Genomic DNA, 22,851 nt, shown 5'->3' on the forward strand with positions numbered 1-22,851 from the left:
GACAGGAGAAAGGTTTCAGCCTAAGTAGAATTAGGTGGTTGTTTAATATAGAGGTGTTCTACTTTAATATAGATTCACAAATTCTACTAATATCCATCTGGTCAGCATACACTTACAAGCAGGAGTCATATCCTAATGCATATCCTAATGAGTATTGTACCTTAGGCATGAGYATGAAGAAAATCAATGCATGCCTTACCCACTTTTTCCCACTTTCCTGTACTACTTCAGCATTCTTTAATTTGTACAGATAAGTCAAAAGGGAAAATATAGATGGAGAAAATGTGGGTAAAATTTCAGGTTAAATTCCTCGTCTTGAAAACTTGAAGCTCTTCATGTAGTTACCATGGTGTGTACTTGGCTGTGTTTCACGCTTGAGTATATCCTGCATCACCATAATATCAGAGTCCCTCATAATCTCAAGCATGTGTTTGTTAACATAAAAGCTGAGTAAAGAAAGATACTCTTCTGTTTAAGAAATGAGAAACTGAGGCACAATCTTGCCCATACCATGTAAAAAGTATAATTAAACCTGGAAGGCCTACCAGTAGTTGGTGCTGTGGCAGAACCTTAGTATTTAGTTTTCTCCCAGTGACTGTCAGTCAGGATTTTCACATCTAGGGACATTTCTTCTTACGCACAGTGTAAAGCAGCAAGATTCTGGTTTTTTTTTCCCACATTTTATGAATGAGGAACTGAAACACAGATGCAATTAAGACCCCGAGTGTCCACTGGTTGTTAGTGCCCTTTTCTTAGCATGTGAGCTTTATAATATGTTGGTCAGTTATATCATGATTCCCCAAATCTCAAATCACCTACAGAGAAAATAAGAGACATACAGTATGTTGAGAGAAGCTCACAATCCCTGACTTTTCCAAGTAGGAGTCTCAGTAGAGGTGGAGGTAGAGCATAGCTCTTCGGCACAGAGAAGTGAACAGCTTTAGCACTGAGATTCTCCTTATCCTTTTAAAATCTCTGTAGCGTATTGATATTATTCCTTTTATGTACAAGCAGTGAAGTAGAAGGAAGCTACATAGTACGGCTTCTTCACAGCCTGATATCCCTAGAGAATGTGTGTGCAATTGTGTAAGGGAAGTTCTACCATGTATGGTAAAAAGTCAATTACATTTCATGCACAAATTAGTTTGTCTTACACAGTTCTTGAGTGGATTGACTTTTCAACCTGAGTGTTGCTCTTTAGTATGTGGGGGTTGTGTATAATTTTGTCGGTGAATTTGGTCATTTTTTGGAAGCGTGCACAGCAGTGCTGCTTTATCACATAAGCTGCAGTGTGTGTGCAGCACTGGACGGTATTGCTGGGAGACACAGTCCTCACAGACCCACTAGAAATGATGGAGCTGAATCCTCTCACCCAAAGAAAACCCCGTTCCAGTTGTCTAGCCTTTTGCTGCTTATGTCTTAAGGTCAGGTCCCTGGTTTCTTCTTAATCCTTCTTTCTTCTCTTTGTCATTCTTGTATTTTATTTTTCTCCAGGGAAATTGAGCTTGCAGAACACATTTGTTTTTTTTTTGAAGTTAGAATTTGTTGTCATAATTGTTTGAATCTTAGCAAGTGAGCAGACTAGCTCTTAATGTGCATGGTTTCTGACTTTTTTCCCCTTACTTACAATATGCAGTTTTAAGTGTCTTCTCTCTGCGTTTATTCAAAGCAAAGACTCACATAAGTAGAAAGCTAAAGCTAATGAAAGCTGATGCCTCCTGATTTATTTYATTGAATGCTAATTATGTTAAAAGGCAAAATAATTTCCTTCAAGTTCCTTAAAATTCATCAGATATAAATGTGGTTTTTGGGCTTTGTTTTTCTGAGTGACTTATTTATTATCTGAAGAAATAATCAAATAAGAGTTTAATTTAACTTTGTTCAATATAGAGCTGGTGAAAACAGGGCAATGAAGTTTGATTTAAGTAATGATGTTTGAATTCAGCTTGAATGGATTTCATCATGTTGTGCTGAATTTTTTAATTACCTCTCATTTTTCTGAACTTCCTTAAATGAGTCATAGCAGATGCTAAATTGACAGAGACTTTTTTATAGACAGGGCCAAATAAAAATACTGTAAAACACTTGTAAGAAAAATGATTTCATTATTGCACCCTTGGCGTGTTCTTGAGGGCTGTTGATCAGTATTCTGTGAAAATTTCACCCTTTTACAATATTTCCTCTAACGCTTGTCGCTTTCGATATGTCTAAGCCCTTCAAATGTGGTAAGAAATGGAGGAAACTGTTCATGTTTATTCACCAAATAAATGGAATGGATCAAGTGTATTTCATAAAGTTGGCATTCTCTCAAGTCAACAGCCAGAAAATGTAATGCCAGCAATCTGCCATGTATATGATGCATCTCTTTCTCCAGATAGGAGTTGAGAGAGGTCAGCGTATTATGTTCTGGTTTTTGCAAATGCATTTTTTCATTAATGGTTCTCAGTATGTTGTCTGACTTAAATATACTTGGATTTACTCAATATAAACAGCATTTGCAGAAACAGAAGAACACATCATTTCCCTGAAGAAGTGAGCGGAACTGCTGCCTGGTAACCAGTCACATAGCAACAGACTGATTTCTATTCCAAAACTTTCCAAAACAGAAGGTAAGTACTCTTTTGTTAACCTTCAGTGCTAGGCCTAATAAAGTATCAGTAATTTCAGCATAGGAGAGTGGTCTTTTCTTGGTGTGTATTGTTTCTTTCAAAATTCAGACAGCCCTCAAACTTCACTCAGTGCAAATGGAATGACCGGGATTTTCCTGAAAGTAACAGAGATCATCATAGTTGTGAAGGCATACCTAATTTTTAGTAAAAAGGAGCAATACTTCTAAGTAATAGTATTTTTTTTCCTCTTCTTTCTTTCTTAAGGCATAATTCAAAGAAAAACAAAGAAGAAATTGATTCTTACCTGGGTTTGCATATCGGTTGGGTGGTATATATTTACATTAGTGATTATTCTACTCATTAATCATTTGAATCAGGTTTCTTTCAAATATCAGATTTGACAAAGAAGTGCAGTCAAACTGTAGTGCAAGTTCAGGTCTGATGCTGCAGTTCCCTGTGCCTGTAGCTACCAGAAGTTACATTATGCTCACAAATTGTATTAAAAGCTATAGCAAACCATTTTCAAACTTTAATCCTTAAAAGAAGAAAAAGGCATTGAGTTTAATTTTAAAATGTGATAAACAGAGGAGTTTTGGTTTCAAGAATGCTCATTTTATTAAAATTAGCTCCAAAGATGGAATAAAACACACAACTTTCCTTTTGCCCTTCCTATCTGATTCTATACACATTTCCGAAAGGATTGTTGTGTTCAAATATTCCCCTGTAATAAAAAACCAATTAGTTACCTTAACAGAGTACATTGATTTTTACTCATAGAAATACCCAGGACTGCATGGAGAATAAAGTTTTACCATGGAAGAGTAAGAGTGGACCTCCCTCGAGTGTGGGGGTTCCATAACATGAAAAGATTTTTAGAGATTATAGGAAGTCTTAGCAAAACTCAACAGGCAGGACCTGGAGAGACCACACTGAAGTGACTGAAGTGGGATGGAAGCAGAATTTGGGTGTTTTCTGGCTAGAAGAAAAGCAGGTCAAGCCTGTAGATATGTGAAGTCCCACCTCAACTCTTTTGCTGTTCATTATGAGTATGAAGCTTTTTCGAGTGTTCGTTATGAGTTTTTTAGTGCTTGGCAGTTGCGGTTGTATAGCTGTGAATCTTGGTAAATTCTGTTGGCAGCCCCAAATCGATATTTTCRTGTCTCATTTTAAGTTCCACCTACCTGATTTCTAATTGCTGTTGTAGCTGTTGTTGGAGGTACCTAGGTGACGTTTCTGATTCCTTCCTAGGAAGTCYGGTATGCTTCCTTTTTAAATAGCAGTTTTTCATGTTGGGAGGGCTCTGCTCGATGCTGGAGATGGGGGCATTTAGATTGGCAACATAGAATTCACATCTGGTGACATCTCAGTGGGTGCATGAGTATAAAGCTCCTTGATACTGTTTCATTCTGCATTAATAATTCCTCATAAAATGTGAGATATTCTTTGTTGTCCCCTTCAATCTCTTTCCTCAAGCAGAAGAGATCCTGTATTTTTTGTAGTTTTGGGGAATCCAAAATGAATCGTGTGGTAGAACTGTTACTGTGTATTCCTATGCATTACAAACTTCTCCATTTTCCATTTCACCTTGTTTCAGTGGACGGTTTCCAGTACTGAAAGTTAGGTGAGGGAATAATTCCTACCAGTACTTGGGACCTGGAAAATAAAGCTAGTGAAACCTACATTGTAGTTCAAGATAATTCACCATTTTTTTGGTGCCTGCATTTCCCTTTTCTCTGAAAGCTGGGAGCTCTTAGAGCTTTTCCCATGACAGGTGAAGTAGAAAGCTCTGTTCTGCAGCCATCAGCACGTTTGAAGGGCAGAGACTGTCCTTTCTTTTGAAAATGTTGCCTTCTCTTAAAGGAGAAATGCGCTATCATRTAAGAGAAGGTTGTTTCACTCATCTAGATGGTCAAATTCTGATTTCTCTTGCTTTGGTTTAAATTTGGCTTACTTTAGGTTTGTTTCTCAMATTTATTAACTGTTTCTTAACAGCCATCTCCTTCCCAGTATACTCTGAGGACAAAACATTCCCTCACCCACATCCTTCATTATTTCTTCAATCAGCTAGAAGCAGTATGTCAACACAGCTGGTGGCAATGTTGGCAAGCAGTGACCATGAGGACAGTGGATAAAGAGCAGGCAGGATGTTAGGCATTTGGAGGCGTTTCATTTTAATTATTTTGGTAACTGTGATGCATATAATTCTTACTTTGGAAGAAACGGGAAAGAGCAACATGTGTGTCTAGACTCATCTATGGTCTGCCTAGCTCCAGTTGAAGAGTCTCATAGCTTTCAGTTAGTAATTGGCAGAGTTTAAAGGCAGTTTGCTAATCCTTGCAACTGAGTGTGTGATTTGTGTGTTTGGTTCTCACTGATGAACAGATAAACTGCTGAACTTAATCTGAAGGTGAAAGACTAGTGATGGCAAAGTTTAAAAAAGCCAAGAAGCAAGCAGTCAAAGGGGTCTGCTTGTACAGGCTTGTAGATAAAGAAATATGCACAGAATTTCTTACATCTTTCTTTTCCAAGACGGTAAAAATAAAGGAGATTTCAAAGACATGCTTCTGAAGAAGCAAAGGAGTGACCTCTGTGTACAAGGATGAGGCCAGGTTGAACAGGGCTTTGAGCAGCCTGGCCTAGTGTAAGGTGTCCTTCCTGCCCACAGCAGTGGGGTTTGAACTAGTTGACTTTTAAGATCCCTTCCAATCCAAACCATGTAATTCTATGACAAGTTGTAGCAATTTTAGGATGTGTGTCACCAATTTTAAGTTTTAAATAAAAACTACTCATGCTTGTATATTTGCCTGCGAAAGCATATAGAGAAACATCACAGGTAAAACTCTGAATGTTGATTTTAGATTAAAGCAGAAGAACGGAACAGAAGAATATAGTTGTAGTCAACATGTCAGGATCTTTAGGAAATTCCTGAAATGAAAATTGGCCAGATCTCTGAAAGAGAAGGTGACTCATTGAATATACCATGAAAGAAGAGACTCGCTTCTGGAGAACAGCTGAATTAATTCACATGAGAGGAAATATGTCAGCAGAAAGAGAAGGTGAATTGGGAAGAAGGAAGAATAATTAATAACTAAGAATAACTAGGAGAAGGTGGTACTGGCCATTGCGAGGGACTGGAGCCTTCAATAAAATCGGATGAATAGAAGATGAAAGATGAACGATAGCAAGGCAGGGAAGGAATTAGAGTCTCACTGCTGCTCTCTGTAAATACTCCTGGACATAAATATCAATGACAGGAAGAAAAGTCAGAGTTAAAAGACCAAATGCATACACACACAAAAGGATATCAATACAGTTAGACTGACTCTTAGAAGTCATGGATAGCTTTGTAAGAAAGCTGTGGAAATGGCCTTTCAGTATTAATGGTAGGAACAAAAATTTTTTAAGACAGAGCAGTTTGGGAAAACAGACTTGATGCATTTGGTGGCAATGGCAGTACCAGTAAACATGAAATCTTCCTCTTTGCAGATTCATACCAGAATGACACAAGCCATGGTCCAAATCTGAGGCCATYGTTCAATGAAAAAAACAAAATACAGTCCAAATTAACATGAAATTGTTTACCCTATCAGTGGTGGCAACTTTTGGCTTGCTGTAGCTTCAGCTCTAATCTGAGAGGACAAAACATTTGTAAGAAGCCTCGCCTGTTAAGTTTGTGGTGTGTCTCCCTGGAAATTTGTCAAGGAAGGTCCTTTGAGATGCACGCTAGAGTAAGAAAAACCATTTGAAGACTATTTGGCCATTGAAGTTACTTCATCTTTCTGTGTTTAGTTTTAGAAGAGATAGTGTTCTGTATTATAAAGAATTGTAACAAGTTTAAAGCTTAGTTTTGTTTTGATTTTGAAAAAAAACCCCAACCTATGTTCTAAATTCTCCCTGTTACTGAAGATGCTTTTTACGGATGCTGTTTACAACAGTTGGTATAGGAGCCAAGGAACTGGGKCCACAGGTGGTTCCAGTGCCACCAGACACCTAATCTCTGTGATATCTCTGTGATACCGCATGATGGAAAGCACAGGGGGTTTTGCACCTCTCAGGATCTGGCCAGTGTGGGAGGCTGAAAGACTGCAAGACACCCTGCAACACATTCTTCAGCAATGGGGGGAGCTGGCAGGGAGCCATGCACATTGCCAGGGGACTGTCACTGCAGTTTGCACATGATCATTTTGTTATTTGCACATTAGGTCTCATGCTGACAGCTGAGATTTGATTTTTATTTTTAGTCACACCTCTAAAGACAGCTGAAGRTGGGTTCAGAATTGGGTGGGAGAGACCATACTATGGAGATGCCTTGCAATTTTGGGAGTCCATAAGTCAACCCAGGAATCCTTTTGTAGGTTAATCAGTTTAATGCTCTTATCAAGAGCTAGAAAGTGTTGGTACCACTGGGATTATATTTTACAAGATACTTGCTTTACAGCTGGGAAGACAGTAGCATTGTTTTTATTCCGCTCCTAGAAAACACTTCACATAGTCACGTGGGGAAAAGGGACAGACTTGTATCTGCTGGTCCCACATTCTGGTAAGAGTTCACAATGATTTTCCAGCACCTTTTCTCAGCTTTTTTTTTTTTTCTCTTGAATATGTAGTAGCTCCACTGGATCAATTGTTTTCTAGAGCTAAGGGCAAAGTTTACAAAATTTGTTTGTTTAGCTTGCAGCATTGTAAGAAATTTAATAATTTTTTTTCTGCAGGCATGGAACTTTTGAACATAGTTATTGATTATTTATTCTAATTATGGTTCCTTAAATATATATGGAAATGGTAGAATTATACAGCATGTCTTTTCATTTGAGAAAGTAGGTTGTGAAAGTATTGCCTTGTCAGCTCAGTGATTTTTAAAAAAAATATTTTGTAAGTAATAACATACTGCTTAAAAATCAATTAAACAATTCTGACCTCATGTTTGGAAAGAATGTTCAGCTGACACCTGGCTGCACAGTGATGGCACACTGTTTGTAATACACTTACTAAATTCCTCATTTCTTTTCCTGTCATAGTCCCGTGTTAACTTGGGTACATGATGCTTGCAGAGAGAACGACCACCACAACAGAATGTCTGTCACCAGTTATGTACGTCCTCAGGTAGCAAAATCCAGTCCAGAAAGAGTTGTAGCAAAACATGGGGTGATAGGAAGGAGGAGTATTAGGAAAACAGATAATGCATGAGGATCTGGTGAGGTGTGGGGGTGACTGGCCAAGAGTGGGAATGCAGAAGCTGGGTTTATGAGGCAATACTGCATTTTCATGTGTATATTTAGCATTAAAAATTAAACTGGGCATGAAATGAGCTGGAGTCCTCAAGGATTAATTGTTCCCTGTTACATTTTTTTTATAAATGTCATATGAATTCTTTTGAGGAAGCTGACTAGCGTTTTAAGGAAATTACAGACCATGTTTCACAGACATGGAAGCTAAATCTGTCTTGGCTTATGGTGTCCACTTGCTGTCCCCACATGGCCATCAGCACTGCAAGTGGGGGACACCGTGAGTAGCCTGATAAAGGAGGTATCATACATTAGATGTGGGTTTCTCAAAGGAGCTTAAGGAAAAGAAGTGAAAATTGATTTTCCTTTCAGCTTTTTCGGGAGCCCTGTCACTTTCAAGTAGTTAAGTAAATTAGAAAATTGAACAGACATATTCCTCCTGAGGAAAATGTGCATTCCCATATCCAAGCATTATCTCTGCATGTGAAATGTAAGACCTTGGAAATACACTGAAGGCGATCTTGAACTCAGCTCATCATCCTACTTCTCTTGCCAGCTATGAACATATCTCTTGTTTTGAGAGAAGAGAATATTGGGGTATATCATGGAGGGCAGGGAACAGAGCTGCGGGAATATGATTGAGCTGCAATTTTGCATCTTAATTATATGCTTGGTGGGAAGGTGGGGAAAAAAAGCCCCCTTTTTTCTTCATACCCTCCTGTTATATTAGCTAGCTCTTTCTAATCTTCCTAATACCTCCCAAGTTCACAAAGTAACGTAATTAAAGCAAGCCAGATCTAAAACCTTTGAAAGTGGAATTTGCTGATTCATTGAAATTAAAATATTTGAAGGACTTTAGTTTTCCAGAAAAAGTTGAGAACTAGGGGAAATAAATATCAATAATTTTATTTTGCTGTGGAAATTCTTGGTTTTCCATTTTAATGTGATATTGAAAAATTTCATTTTGATACAGTGAGTCAGTCTTTTCACACTTTGCCTTCTGTATTCTTTTGTTGGATGAGTGCCCAGTGCTTCAAATTGGGTCAGTTTACCCTTGTGAAATTGCTGATTACGTGCTGCAATGTGACTGTCTTATTGAAGGTGCAGATTGATGCTTTTTATTCTTCGATGACAGAAATAAAACTGAGCTGTCAGGACAGAATTCTTGAATTGTAGAGGTTACTTTGTGTCTAATGTTTGTAGCTGGGCTGCTTGTGCCACTTTTGTGTGAACTGTAATTATTCAGTCATTTAACCAGCTCCTGTTTCATATTTCTGGTAAAGAGAAAAGTGGTACTTGAAGGAGGCAGTTGCTTTAAAGGGGGAAAAATTCTAATAAAAGGAGCATCAAATTGACACAATTATTTTGATTAGTGTTAGAACCAGCAGACTGTAGCACAGGGAAGTTCAGATAATATGGTATTTTTCTATAGCTCAGCTTAGGGTAATGCAATAGAGACCACTTCTAAATTGGCTGGTAGTGAAATGGTTGTAGCAAAAGCACTGAAACAGTAAGCCATGAAGAGCGAGAATCCTAAACCACACTCAGATCTCACTTCACCCAAGCTGGGCTCTTCTGGAGAGTAATGTTTCCTGTGTTACTGGTAATTTGGAGTAGGTTTGTACCAGTGGGAGTGAGCACTGCTCTGGATTAGATACTGATCCTGGCATGTGGAAACTGCTTTTGTGGATTCTTGACTGGTGATCAGGAAAGAATTTAAATTGTCAAGAAATCGTGATGTTTCTTGTTAGGCCTCTTTTCCCTTTCTCTGTGCCATGGCCAAGCTTCCAGGTTCATTGAGGCATTTTACCTAAATAATTTGCCTTCTGTTGCAAGGGTTTTGGATTGTGATTCCTTTGCTTTTCCTGGTTTATTCTTGTGGCTCACTATGACATCTGGAGCATTTGGCATTTTTTATTTGCATTCAACATCTTGGAATTGGCATTTTGGCTCATAATGCCATGAATATAGAATAACAGAATCATAGGATGGTTTGTGTTGGAAGAAGCTATAACGATTGTCTAGTTCCAACCTCCCTGCCATGATGTGGCATCGCACCCTTCAGGGGAAGGGAACACCCAAGGTTCATAGATGCCCTTGGCTGAAAAGGAATGACAAAAATCAGAGTCCATAGCTTATCTTCTAGGCTTCTATGCATGGGAAGGGACACCCGCTAGATCAGGTTGCTCAAAGCCCTGCCCTGCCTGACTTTGATGAAAGGCATGGGACATCCATATCTTCTCTGGGCAACCTGTCCCAGTGCCTCACCACCTTCAAATTTCTTCTGAATATCTAATCTAAAGCTGCCCTCTTTCAGGTTAAAGCCATCCCCCTTTGTCTAATCACTACATGCCCTTGTGACAAATCCCTCTCCAGTTTTTCTGTAGGCCGCCTTGAAGCTCTGGAAGGTGCTATACATGGAGTCTTCACTTCTGCAGGAGAGGGTATATAATAGACATTATTGTATAGTGTTTGGGGCTAGAAGCTTGCTACAATATTACAGGCAGGGAAGTTTGGTGGTTCCTGTATCTCTTTTCCATCTTTTGCCGTGGGACTGTTCACTTTGAGTGGCTGATCCTGGGGAACATGTTTCTAGGAATGAAGTGAGTATGGAAGATTGAACTACAAAGAGAGCAAGGAATAAGAAGAGGTAGACATGCATTGGAGCAGTATGTTCCAGTGTGGGAAAGGACCTGAAGGGTGTGGAAAGACTTGTGGGGCACTAGCATTTGTAGACCCAAGATCACTTAGAAATGCCTGAGTGAGCTATTTAAGTGTCTTGGGGCAAAAAATTATAGTGGAAGGTATACAGAGACAAGGGAGTTAATTAGTATGTGAAATACATAGAGAAATTTACCAAAATAAACTTTACTGTGAGGCAGGGAGTCTTGCTGTGAYACAAACATTGACATTGGACATAAAGTAGAAATGGTAGCAACTGACAAGCTGCCAGGCAGACTCAGTTTTTTTGTTACGTAATAAAGCAGTTCCAGATTTTTGAGTGACTGGTGCAAGCAGCTGAAGATTTTTCTCTGAAGCACCTTATTCTGGAACTGCTTCAGTGATAATGAGATGGGTTGGACATGCATTGTAGTGTGATTCTTATACTCTTTGATTATTCTCCTGCCAGTGTGAGAAAATAGTACATTCTCAGTCCCCACATTATGTTTCTGGTAAGATTAATTACTGACCCCACCCCCGCATAATTCACTGTTTTTTGTGCAGTGCATGCACAAATGCCCTGTTTTTTTTTTTTTTTTTTTAATGCAACTAAGCATAGCTTTGGGAAGCACAAGCCCACAGCTTCAGTTTTATGTCTCAAAATCTTTAAAGACTAGAACATGTAAAAAAGACRTACAGGCAGTGGGTGTCATTCTGGAGTATGGCCAATGAAACCACTGTAGTTCTGCTCTGGTGGAATGACACTGATGTAAATGCTGAAAAAAAGTACATTATTGCAACTGTAGCATAACATGGTAGCTCAGATACAGCTAAATACCAGTTCTAAGTGAAAAAATTACCTTTTGTTTTGTTGACTGTGAAATGCATGGTTTAACTGAAGAGTTGTCTGTGAGAGATGCAAGTGGTTATTTTATCAGCTTGTCTCCAGATTGAGGACACAGGAGAACCTTTGTCTACCCTGTACATCATGGAAATAATTTGTGGGTACAGCTGGGACACTCTTCAACCCACARAGATTATCAATAGCAAATGATGTTTGCCCAATGGCTGAAAAAACAATGTTAAAGTACCCAGAGTTCACATGCACCCCCAGGTACAGCTCTTAGTGGCAAAACATTTTGCTACTTTGGGTATGGAAAATTACTCCCATCCCACAGTTAGGAAGCATCATCATTGTGCTGGTCTTCCAGGCAGCAATTGCATCAGTTCTGAGACACGTCTTGGCATTTGCTTGGCCTTGCAACAGCTGGCTTTCCAATAACCATTATAAAATGTTGTTTAGTGTAAAGATACTTCTAAAGTGGTTTGGCAGCATTCCCAGTGATCCCAGAGGGAAGAGCAGCTACAGTTCGTTTGAGGCCACCGTCCACTGGGCTGACCAGGGATGGGGCTGTGTGTACTTCGGCTCTGCATCACAGCTAGTGACTAAAGACATGGGCTAAGCTGTCCTTGGCAATCCTTTGGCCAAGGGCTGTGGAATGTGAGATGGTGGGCCAGCAGCTCCAGGGTCATGCAGCGGCGCTGTGTGAGGCTTGTGATGGCTGTGTGGAGAGGGAGGAGTGCGCTGCATAAGCTTTGCTGTGAGATGCACTAGAACCATCTCCCTTGCAGACTGGAAAAAAATGCAGGGGACAGCTGTCACACTCAAGCTAATTTTAGGATGTGTTCACCAGAGAACACATCCTAAAATTTGAGCTTGCCATCCTAGATTCCTTTTCCAGGTAATGGAGAGTAGTAAGCAAAGTATCTCTCATTCTGAGACCAAAAGATAACATAATTGTCCCATTTCAGTCTGTGGGGTATAGATTAACTTGTGGTGACAAATTCAAGTGCAGACTTTTGTGGATAGACTTTTACCCTTAGTCTAATGAGAGTGTGGAGAGATTCAATAGATGACAGAGGAGGGGAGTACTTAGGGGCTAGTTCGGAAATTGGCATGAGATGCTTTGTGTTCCTGTGACTTCTCAGAGGGTGAGCTTTGACATATRGTCTGGATCAAATGCAAATTTTACCTGAGTCTCCCCTATTTCAGGCATGTGGGATCTTCTGCAAGTCTGTGGTGATGACCTGTATCACATGCTCTCCCCTGGTTTTCCTGGGGCAGGGAGCTGAGTCTTCAGACACAGGAAAGCAGCTGATGTTCCCTGCAAGGATGTTCAGTAGCACCTTCTTGGTCCTGTAAAGCCAGAGCAGGCAAGTAGTCGTGATGTCCCCTCTAAGATCTCAAGAGCATTGAGTAGCCCCATCCTATSGCTCTTCATTCCTTTTTGCCAGTCAACTGCTGTCATCCAACTGTGGCTGCTGGAGTATGCTGAAGGCATTTCATGCTTTTTTTCAAAAATGTAGAGACTAGTCCTTCTAAAATATAGTTTAAATATAAAAAAAAGGTTAAAAATTTAAGATAACATAGTCTTTTTTCCACTAATTGGAACTGATACGGAAATGCATATGATATACTAATTGTCACAGTCTCCCTCTGTTGGAAACAAAAGATGTCTCTTTCCTTTAGGGGTCTCATTATTTTCTCCAAAGAAGTTATTGAACCCCATTTCAATTTAAGTAATGGAATAGGTATTTACTAGCTGTGATAAGCAGAAAATTTATAAATGTGCATTCAGTCTTAAAAACCACATTATTTTAAAACAAAACACAGATGTCATCCAGTCACCTAAGAAAAAGTAGCACAAGGAAAGACATACAGCCATCAGGTAGTGGGGAAAAAGAGTTAAGAAAATTGTACTTTCAAAATGCTTTTTGTCAGATCTATCAAGAAAAGTGATCATGTTGAACACTGGGATCCATAGACAGGAAAGGTGAGGGTTAGATAAATGGATAACTTCAGGTGCGACGGACACAAAGCACTGTGAATTTACAAAAAGCAGTGAATTTACACTGTGAATTTACGAAGTCAAGCCAGGCCCTTCTGATAGCCTTCTGTGATAATGGATTGTCTAGAAAAAAAATATGATTAACGTAATCAATCTGTATTTTCAGTAAGACCCTTGAAATAGTGGCACATGGAGAATTATCAGCAGTAGCTAGGAAATTGCTAATGCCAATACCACAGTAAGTTGCACTGGAAGTAGAAGCATCAGTCTCAAGGGCAGTTCACAGCTGAACTTCTGAATGTATTTTAACTCCCATGCCTTGGTATAAGCTAGGATTGCACTACTTTGGGCAAACTTGAGCAAACAGTGCCAGTGCAAAGGATAATCAAAATAATAAACAGATGGAACAGAAAGACTCAAAATTTTCTTCCGTAAGATGAGAATGTGCTGATCACAGCATGACCATCAGATGCGAATATAATCCCACTGTGAAAAAGACACATTTGTTTCTAGTCTGTATCAGGTAATTTTTCCAGCAGAGATGAGGAATTACCTTACTAGAACGTGGCTTATTTACCTGAGCAAGAACACTAAGAGAGGATATGCTGGTTGTCAGTAAATAGATAAACAAGTGAAAGAAAGTAACTAAGTGCAGGGAAGGTTTTGATGCAAGAACAAAAGTGTTTGGACTGAACACTAATTAATTTGACCCAAAAGTCAGGGGAAAAAGAAAATCATTTGTGAAGTGAGACTCTGTAGTCATCTTCCAGAGAGACTGGTATGAGCAAAATACCTAGCTTATGTTAAAGTGAATCTGGATCAGGTTATAAATAGGATTGTGTCATATATTTGCCCATAGAAGCACTGGGTTGAATCTTATACTCCTGAGGCTCTTCCTAATTTCATAATCCATTTTTCCGAATTCCTGGCAGATGGTAGACACAGGATCATAAATATGGTAATGACTTTTTTGAGTAAAATGTTTTTTGTATTTCTGTGAAAGTTCTGTGCGAGTCAGAATTTTTCTAACATGGTAATATCGCTCATCACTGTCTCCTCATTACTGTGTCATTTAACAAGGCATTTRCAATTTGCAGTGGTTTCCTTGGAATGTTTCATACTTTTCTATGACATCCATTGTTGGGTCCGCAATTAAAATATCATCTTGTAGGAATTTAGGAAGATTGACAATCAGCAGGACTAACTCCTGGTCTGCAGTAGATCAGGCTTGTGAAATGCCTCTGCTTTCATTCCCGCATTTCTCCTGCAGTGCAGAGTTGTCCCTGATAGGAGGGATTATGGAAGCAATACTCTCAGAGTAGCAATACCTTTATACATACATACACACACACACATATATATATATATATATGTATATATATATATATATATATATATGGAGTATGCCAGTATGTCCCGTGGTTTGTTTGATAATAAACATCTAATGCATCTAATGTACTTGACTATTAATTGTATCCTAGTACATATGTACTGTATTTCCTTTAAAGCAGGCAATGTTGAAGTGACAGGCATCTCTCTCACTGTTAGATATTGACCTAATGTGTGGTATCTATATTACATAATTGTTGTCCTTTGACAAMTGCTAAGATATCTGCTCTCATGGTAGCTGTGAATCAGAGAGTGCTACTTTCTGGCATTTCTGTAGCTGGACAAAGGAGGATGAATGATGCTGTTGAAAGAAATATGTGAACTTTCATTTCTGCTGTTCTTGTGCAGTTGGCTTTCTCCCAGAATATGTTTGCTTTAAATAATTAAAGTATTAGTCTATTTTGATATAGTTTATTTACATACTGCTATACTATTTAGATAATATACTGGCAGATTTTCCAAAGACATAGTTTTAAAGAAATAAAGGCCAACCCCAGAAAAATTGCTTAAAAAGTATACCTGCAGCTCTGAGTTAGTTGATGAGTTAAGGTTTTAATATGTCCTTAATGTGTTTAGTCATATCTGGAATCAGTAGCAAAGAATAAAGGTGGATTTACAGGCATTTCAATTTTTATATTCATAGCTCAGTGATGATTCTCATTCACGTATACAGGTGTCTTGTCATCATTGGCTTTATACTTTGTTCTAGAGTAATTTGTAGTTTAGTGTTGCACTTAAATGTAGTAGACAAAAGATAAGATTTCTTGGTTTCCCCTTATGCCAGTTCCTTCAACTCAGTATTTTTTTTTAACACTGCATCAATGTTAGCTAAAGGGAAAATAATATTTTGTAGGTTTCTTATGTAAAGAAAGCCCAGTATCAAAGAAAGACAACTGCTTTTTATCTCCAAAAGACAATGTGAACAGTGCACTCTCAAAGAGCAGTGAAACATGTTAAGTTACACTTTAAAATAAATAACATGCTAGGCCTCCAGGAGTGCTCATTATGTGGCCAGAGTAAAGTCTAAACTTAACTGTGCTAAGTACGTTTAAAATTTGTTTAGTTAACACAGTATTTATGAGTACCTCAGTCTGTTAATGTGATGTTCATTCTGGTTAGAAAGCATCTAGTACTATGGTGGTGAGAGTGCAGAAGCTTAAACATGGATTGCTGAAAGAAGAGTGGCTAACTAACATTTTCAGCTGTATGTATTAACCAACACACACCCTTTTCTTTGTGACTTAGACTAAATAATCACCCCAAAACCACACCTCCTTTTCTTTTGCTGTTTTCTATTTTTTTTAATTCTTTCTATTTCTCTAAGGACTGGATAAAAGCAGCTTTAGGTTTTTCGCTGTGTTTCTTTTTCTTCATTGCAAAGGCTGYGATTGCAGTACATTGATGTAGTAAACCCCCTTATCCTCTATTGCTTCATATAAAAATATGGGATATACTTTGAAAAAGGAAGCAACTGTAGCTGGTATTTTTATATCAGATATTAACTTTAAGCTTCTTATCAACAACATTTAAACATTTATTCACTATTATGTGAGCCAGACAAGTTAGATTCTTTGTATACAAACAGGAGAAATAGCTTAATTTCCCCAGGTAATCAACAACATGAAGATTTTGTTTATAAAGTAAGAATTAGATATTTAATTTTAAATACATTTTGTTCATTGCAGTTATCTGTTCTACAGGAGTCCAGCTTTTATTACAAAGSGTATTTTTTATTCTGTTTGTAAGCTACAAGAGTAAAGCAGGAAAACTTTTATGTGTACACTTCTGAGTTAACACTCATCTCTGCAGTAAAGCAATTTTATATCTACCATTAAACATGTATTTAGAAACAGACATAAAGGGACTTATTCATACCTCAGAAGTGTATTTTCATGGTTTCAGCATGCTTTGAATGAGGTTCTGAATGTATTTCCCAAATCAAAGGAGGTATAAATTGAATCCAGTTTAATCTGTGACTGCAATATAGTTAAAAGTTTGTAGAAAAAACTGGATGAATATACATAAATCATCCTTGCCCCTGAAGAAATGAAAAGATTCAAGGTTTGTTTTCAGTCTAAAACTGGGTGTCTCATTTTGTCTTCCATCTCTTGATTCATGTTGTTACTCTTTAAAAATGTGGGACGCCAAGACTTTCTCTTTCCCCAATGAATTATACCCCCCCATCTTTCTCTGCACTGGATTTTCTTTTTTCTCTTCTAAGTTTTGATTTGACAGCTGCTTTTTATCTTTTGGGTGGCTGCTGAGAAGTGTAGTGATTCCTCAAAATAAATACATCTGACTGAAGTCTGCCTCCTTCAGTGACTGTAACCCCACTGACGAGGTGTGACTTTGTGTCTCAGTTTGAGACAATGTTTTCAGAGAAAAATTTTGCAGAGTAAATATTTCCTCTGAAGTGAAAAACTTTGATAACTTTTTTCCACCAATATGAAATAGACGTTTGGGCAAAAGTGAAGAGAAAAAAAATGAAGTAGTTTATTAACAAAACACAGTGCCCACAGGACGCAGATAAAAAGTACTGTTAGATATTTAACACTCAGGAACACACGCTGCCCCGTCCCCCACAGAGCCACTCACCACATGGTGGTGCAGAGAAAAGATGGCGGCTCCCGTCCCCGGGAAAAGAAACAAAAAAAAAAAAAAAAAGAGAAACCCATGTGGCCGCTCCCATAACAGTAGCAAAAAAACCTGGATTATAGTACTTTCTTCACTGTGGATAAAACAGAGGGCTTGGTGTGTTTTTCTGTTGCTGGGTTGGCTTCTTCCGGAATAGTGGAGGGTCACGGAATTGCTCCAGAGGCACAGCAGCTGCAGAGGGGGTCTGTCCAGGGAAAGCTGCCAAAGGTAACAAACCTGAGCTAGCTAAAACTGCAACAATGTAATTCTGTGCACACAGCGAGCAAGGACTCCCACAGCGCAAAGCTGGTCTGCAAAAGCAAAAGCCAAGCTCCAAGTGCAACAGCTGCACAGCAGTGCTGGCTTTTTAAACTGCCTGCGCTGCCTTGCCAACCGCCCCTGCTACTTCTTCTGGGTTGCATTTAAAGGAGCAGGCACCTTTTGGGCATACAAGCCAATGGAATAGGAATACAGAACAGAATTGGCACAAAATCAACCCAAGACACTTTGCTGAGTAGCCAGCTTGAATTCCTCCTACAGTTTCCCAGATTTTCCTTTCATAGCCTAGCTTAGTGGAAGCACTAAAATTAAGGAAGCATTATGGTTAGTGATAACCATTGTATTAATTAAAACTTGCTGGTTAGCCCTGTGGTTCTCTGTGCTGGTGCAAAGATGGACAGACAGCTGAGGCACCCAGGCCACTCGTTATGAGTCATTCAGTTCTGCTTGACTTGTCCATCTGCAGGGTCGTATGATTCCTCTTGTCAGCCTTTCAGGGGTTCATGCTGGTGGAAAACTTCTSGAGTGAAAAAGACTAACTTAGATTCCCTTGGTTTTCCTGAATATTTTCAGAATTTTGTTTTATTTGTATATATTGTTTGAGAGTGTCACAGTCAGAATTTCACTCAATCACGAGGCTACCTCTGAAGAAGCCACTAGGGCTAAAGAAGAGGCACACATAATAAGTGTGCTCCATTTGTGAAGCTGATAACCTTTATCCAGTTACCAGTCGGAAAGACACGCGTTTTCCAGAGGTCATGTGTTGTGCAGATGTCTTGATGATCCAGAGCATCCCAAATGGTACTGGGTGACTCTGTTTAAGCAACTAAATCTTAGGTCACGTGTGGACAATAACCCTTCTGACAACTAATGCTATGTGTCAGGATCAGTAGCTGCTTTCTGCTTCATAGGGGTGGGGTTCAGGGGCTGGAGGACCGATACCCGCTGCCATTTGTGTTGCAGAATTCCCATGACATTTGCACTGGCTCACAAGTTTGACAAAAACCTGCAGGTGACCAGTGCTCTTTTGTAGCAGCAGGTCCTATTTCAACCGTTTCTGTCTTGGATCTGAGTTGACACAAAAGCTACTCCAAAAATTACAAGATTAAAGTTAATTTACTGCATAGTTTCAGTGAGTTTTGTAACTTGAACATTCCTTGGAAAAGGCTATAATGGAAATCACACACTTCAGTCAGTTCTATGATGTGTGTCCAAGCCCGAACGGTTCAGGCAGRTTACACACAATGAGATAAGGCTGTAGTGGTTGCTTTATAGTGAGAATGCAGGGAAACAGCTGGATCTGACATAAACAATTGCAGACTGACTAGAAAAAGAAGGAAGAATTGCATATTCATGTCTAGTAAACTTGTAATCTAAGCAGTTGTCTGAAAATTGAAAATTGGTACCTTCAATTTATATTGTTTATCCTCATGAAAACTGATAACTTCAATTTATATTGCTTATCCTGATGAGCTGCTTTTTGGATCCAGCTAGAGATCTGAATGGGACATTCCATCTTATTCCATAGCCTGTTGTCATTAATACACAGTTCTAATCTCAGAATGGTTAGATTTAGTGGCCAAGCTTACAGCAGAGTAAATTCAGGCTATCACAGAAGTGACTGAACTAGATTTGGGCATGATCATCCAAATGTTTGGTTAAAAAAGAATTTTGCAGTAATTGCCTCTAGAAAGTCTCCTTCATTCTGGTTTTCATTAGCTTATATTATAGCACAGAGCTCTGTTCCAGTAATTTTGTTTTGACCTTGCTTATCAGTGCTCAGCTCTGGGCATGCACAAATGCCAGTCTTGGTAGATGCCATTGTCTGTCTGACAGTCTGCAGGTTTGGCAGTCATTAAATAATGCTGGTGTGCTGACCTCATGGCTGCCATTAGTTTTGTTTGATCCTCACTGATTTGGCACTGCTGTGGTTTGTGCTCTGCAACAGCTTCTAATATATTGGTTCCCTATATGATGCCTAAATTCATAATTCCTACGACAACTGTGTTGAACCAAATGCCTCCATATTACTCATGAGTACCCTCCACTGGTGGAGACTCTTCCAGTTCCTTTACTATTGATGTATGGTGGCTGTTTCTTTCTCATAATAGGGAAAGCTGTCCACTAGTATATTTATCTGGAAATACCTTCTGAATCCATTTGGTGTACCTGGGCTTTGCAGTACAGTTTTGTTGTGAGATTGATAAAGGATCTTTCACTTTAAATTTGCAGTCGTGGAGCTGATATTTTTGAATGCTGAAAAGGGAGAGGATCTAGTTTACCTTCTAGAAACATTTATTGTAGTACACATAAAATAATTCTGTAGTGGCTGCTTAATGTCTTCTCCTAGAGGGAGCTACCTTTCTCTTGTTCTAGCCTCTTTGAAGTGAGTTTTCTTGTGAACAAATTGGATGAAGTCCCCATGTTATACTCTGGAGACCAGCTATTCTTGTAGTTCACTCTTCTGCTGAGCCCACACTGTTCATACTCTTAAATATGCCGAGCTTGGTAATTGCACCTTTCACCCACTCTGTAATTTCTAAGTCACCATGTTAAGTCTTCCAGGAGCACCATGTGCTCCTTTTTGTACAGTGAACTGACTGATTTCCTCTGGTTTTCCAATAACATAACCTCTACGGCTCCGGAAGGGGGTACAAAGTGCAAATGAAGTGGCCTTGCTAGAACATCATCCCCACCTTTTTCAGTGCTGATGAGGTCAGGTTTTTTCCTGATCTCCACTCCCATTCCTGCACCTTCTTTAAAACCTTGGTTAAAAGCTTAATCATATCTGCAAACACAGATATAGTATTCTGGGGAAGAGTAAAACTCACAAGAGATCTCAGCTTATGCGAACTTGTAGAGCAAGGAGTTTTTTACTAATTTTTCTCATTCATCTTTCTAAGGTGATTAGTCTATTCCTAAATATTTTTCTCTTTCGAGTRCCATTTGACCTGTTCATCAGTTCGCTTAGAAGTGTGCTCCCATAGTTATGGCTTACATTTCTATAATTCACTCTTTCAGTGATGTTTGAATCTGACTGTAGGTTAATGCATCATCTGTTCATAAAATTACATGGATTTGATAAGCCTCTGATAAATTTTTCCATGTTTGATTGACAGTGAAATCCTGGGGCAGTAGATGCCAGTAAAATGGTATTGCTGCCCTGCAAATGTAGGGGGAGATTTTTCCCAGTCTTGCCCTGGTAACAAAATCACAAAGACAGCATATGCTAAATCTGTTCTGCCATACTGGCATTTTTTGCTACAACAGGTGTGTTTTATGGTATAACAAAACTAATTGCTCAAAATTCAACCATTACTCAGTAAATCCTGCTGTCTGCTTTTATGATAGGCCAGATTGGGGCATCAGAAATGCCTCATCCTCGTGCAATTATTTGTTATTCCAATAAGCTTTTTTTCTGTGGTTTGGGGATGTTTTTACTGCTTCTGTCGTTGATGGTCTGGACTCAAACACTTTGCCATGAATACTCCTGCTCTCTAATTTCTTTTGAGACTCTGACTAGGGAAAAGCCTCTACCCGTTCATCTCTAGTTGAACTTCTGGAGCTTTTAGGGCAGCACATTCATGTATTTCCGGAATAATTTCTGAGTGCCAGTCTATCAGCCATTCCCCACTCTACAAACATGGATTTTCCAAATCCAGTATAATTTGATGTTCTTGTAATAATGGCATGACAGGGATTTCTTTCTTCTGTCTTCTAGGAGCTCTCAAAGTTGCACTCAAAATCTTCCAGAACCTCTCCAGGAGCAGTTGGGTCAATTTATTTTTAATCTACTGGTGTGCCCAGGATAAGATTCAGGGTTAATTATTAACATCAGAGCATCTATTTGGAGTGCTTTAAATGCAGGGATGGTGGTAATGAGTAACCTGGGTTCTGTATTCTATAATTTCCCACCCAAACTGTAGATTTTCTTAAATGTCTTTCCAAGCTGGGTCCTATTCTGGACTATTTTGGTTCACCCCAGTACTGCAAGGTTGTCTCTAAATCACTCAAGAGTTTAGTTCTGCGCTTTTATCTTCTTTTTGTAGTCTGTTTAAGAATCTCTCCTATCTTTAATATTCACATGGGTCACAACATTCCTTGAACTATTCTGGTGCGGTTCTGTAATTAATCTTTTCTGTCAGAGGTAATGGAAAATGATTAAACACATCAAGTGTCTCAGAAGCACTTGTTGTCAGAAATAAAGCTATTTTTATCTTGTCTCCCATTGCTTCTCAAAGTCACATGCGGCTTAATTCTTTTCCAGACGACCTTTATATTTTCAGAGACTGTTTGCATCTCAAGAGACTTGAAACTGCTTTCCCTGCCCACTCGTCTCTCAGTACTTTAGTTTATTTGGACAGGATGTCGACTCCTGTGGTTGTGCCAGCCTGTCTGTGTGGTGAGTGGAGGGAAACAGGCACTTTCTTGTCTCACTGTCTCATCTGGGCATTAAAAATGGCTTGAGTGAATTGTAGCCCAGAGCTGCCTGCTCTGCATGAGAAGTGCTTCAGATGCAGGTGATGGCAAGGATGGGGTGAGCTGGATCCCTGCTGAAGGGTGTKCCCTGTGTTTTCACAGCTTCTGATGGTGCCAGTGGGGTTTGTGGAGTGCACTGTGCAGTCCGGCTGCCTTCCCTCGGGCTGCAGGGTGCTGACCCAGTGGGTGGCCTTTCAAGGTGACCCTGAGAGAGGTTAAACTCAGGGCTGCAATATCTCAGCTTTCTGTACCTCAAAAGAGAGGTTTCCTGCAGCAGCCACCTGACACAGTGAGATCAAGGGGGTTTTGTTTCCTTCCATCCCACTGTGGTCACTATTGTCTCCCTGCTCCATATCTATCTGTCTCTGATAATGTTCATTATGGCTGTGCTTACAGTGTGTGAAAGTAAAAGCCTTCTGAGACTTTCATCTGCTCTAAAATTCAATAGCAAAATGTAAAAATAATTCTCATTCGCTTTCTTATCTTTTGGGCTTGTTTTTTTCCCCTTCTGCTAATATTTTTCGAGTACCTGCAGTGCATCCTGATGCCTGTGGCTTAGCTTCATGCTTSAGGCTACCTTTTCCCTTTTATTCTCATGCTAGCATGTTGCCTTGTAAGGCCAGTTTTTAATAATGACGCAGACACGGTTAAGGGGATAAAAAGGGTTTTACCTCGGTATTTGGGATCCCAGGTGCACAACTTGATGGCAGAATGCACACCCATGTA

General features: G+C 39.3%; 1 protein-coding gene across 1 annotated transcript in view; it reads left to right on the forward strand.

Annotated features, from left to right (window-relative positions):
• The window catches only part of KL (klotho), a 61,305-nt gene that overhangs the window by 11,215 nt on the left and 27,239 nt on the right, over positions 1-22,851 (forward strand). The window lies entirely within an intron of this gene.

Source organism: Malurus melanocephalus, unplaced genomic scaffold (assembly GCF_030028575.1).
Source record: "Malurus melanocephalus ecotype Western Australia unplaced genomic scaffold, MMel_1.1 scaffold_619, whole genome shotgun sequence".
NCBI classification, from domain to species: Eukaryota; Metazoa; Chordata; class Aves; order Passeriformes; family Maluridae; genus Malurus; species Malurus melanocephalus.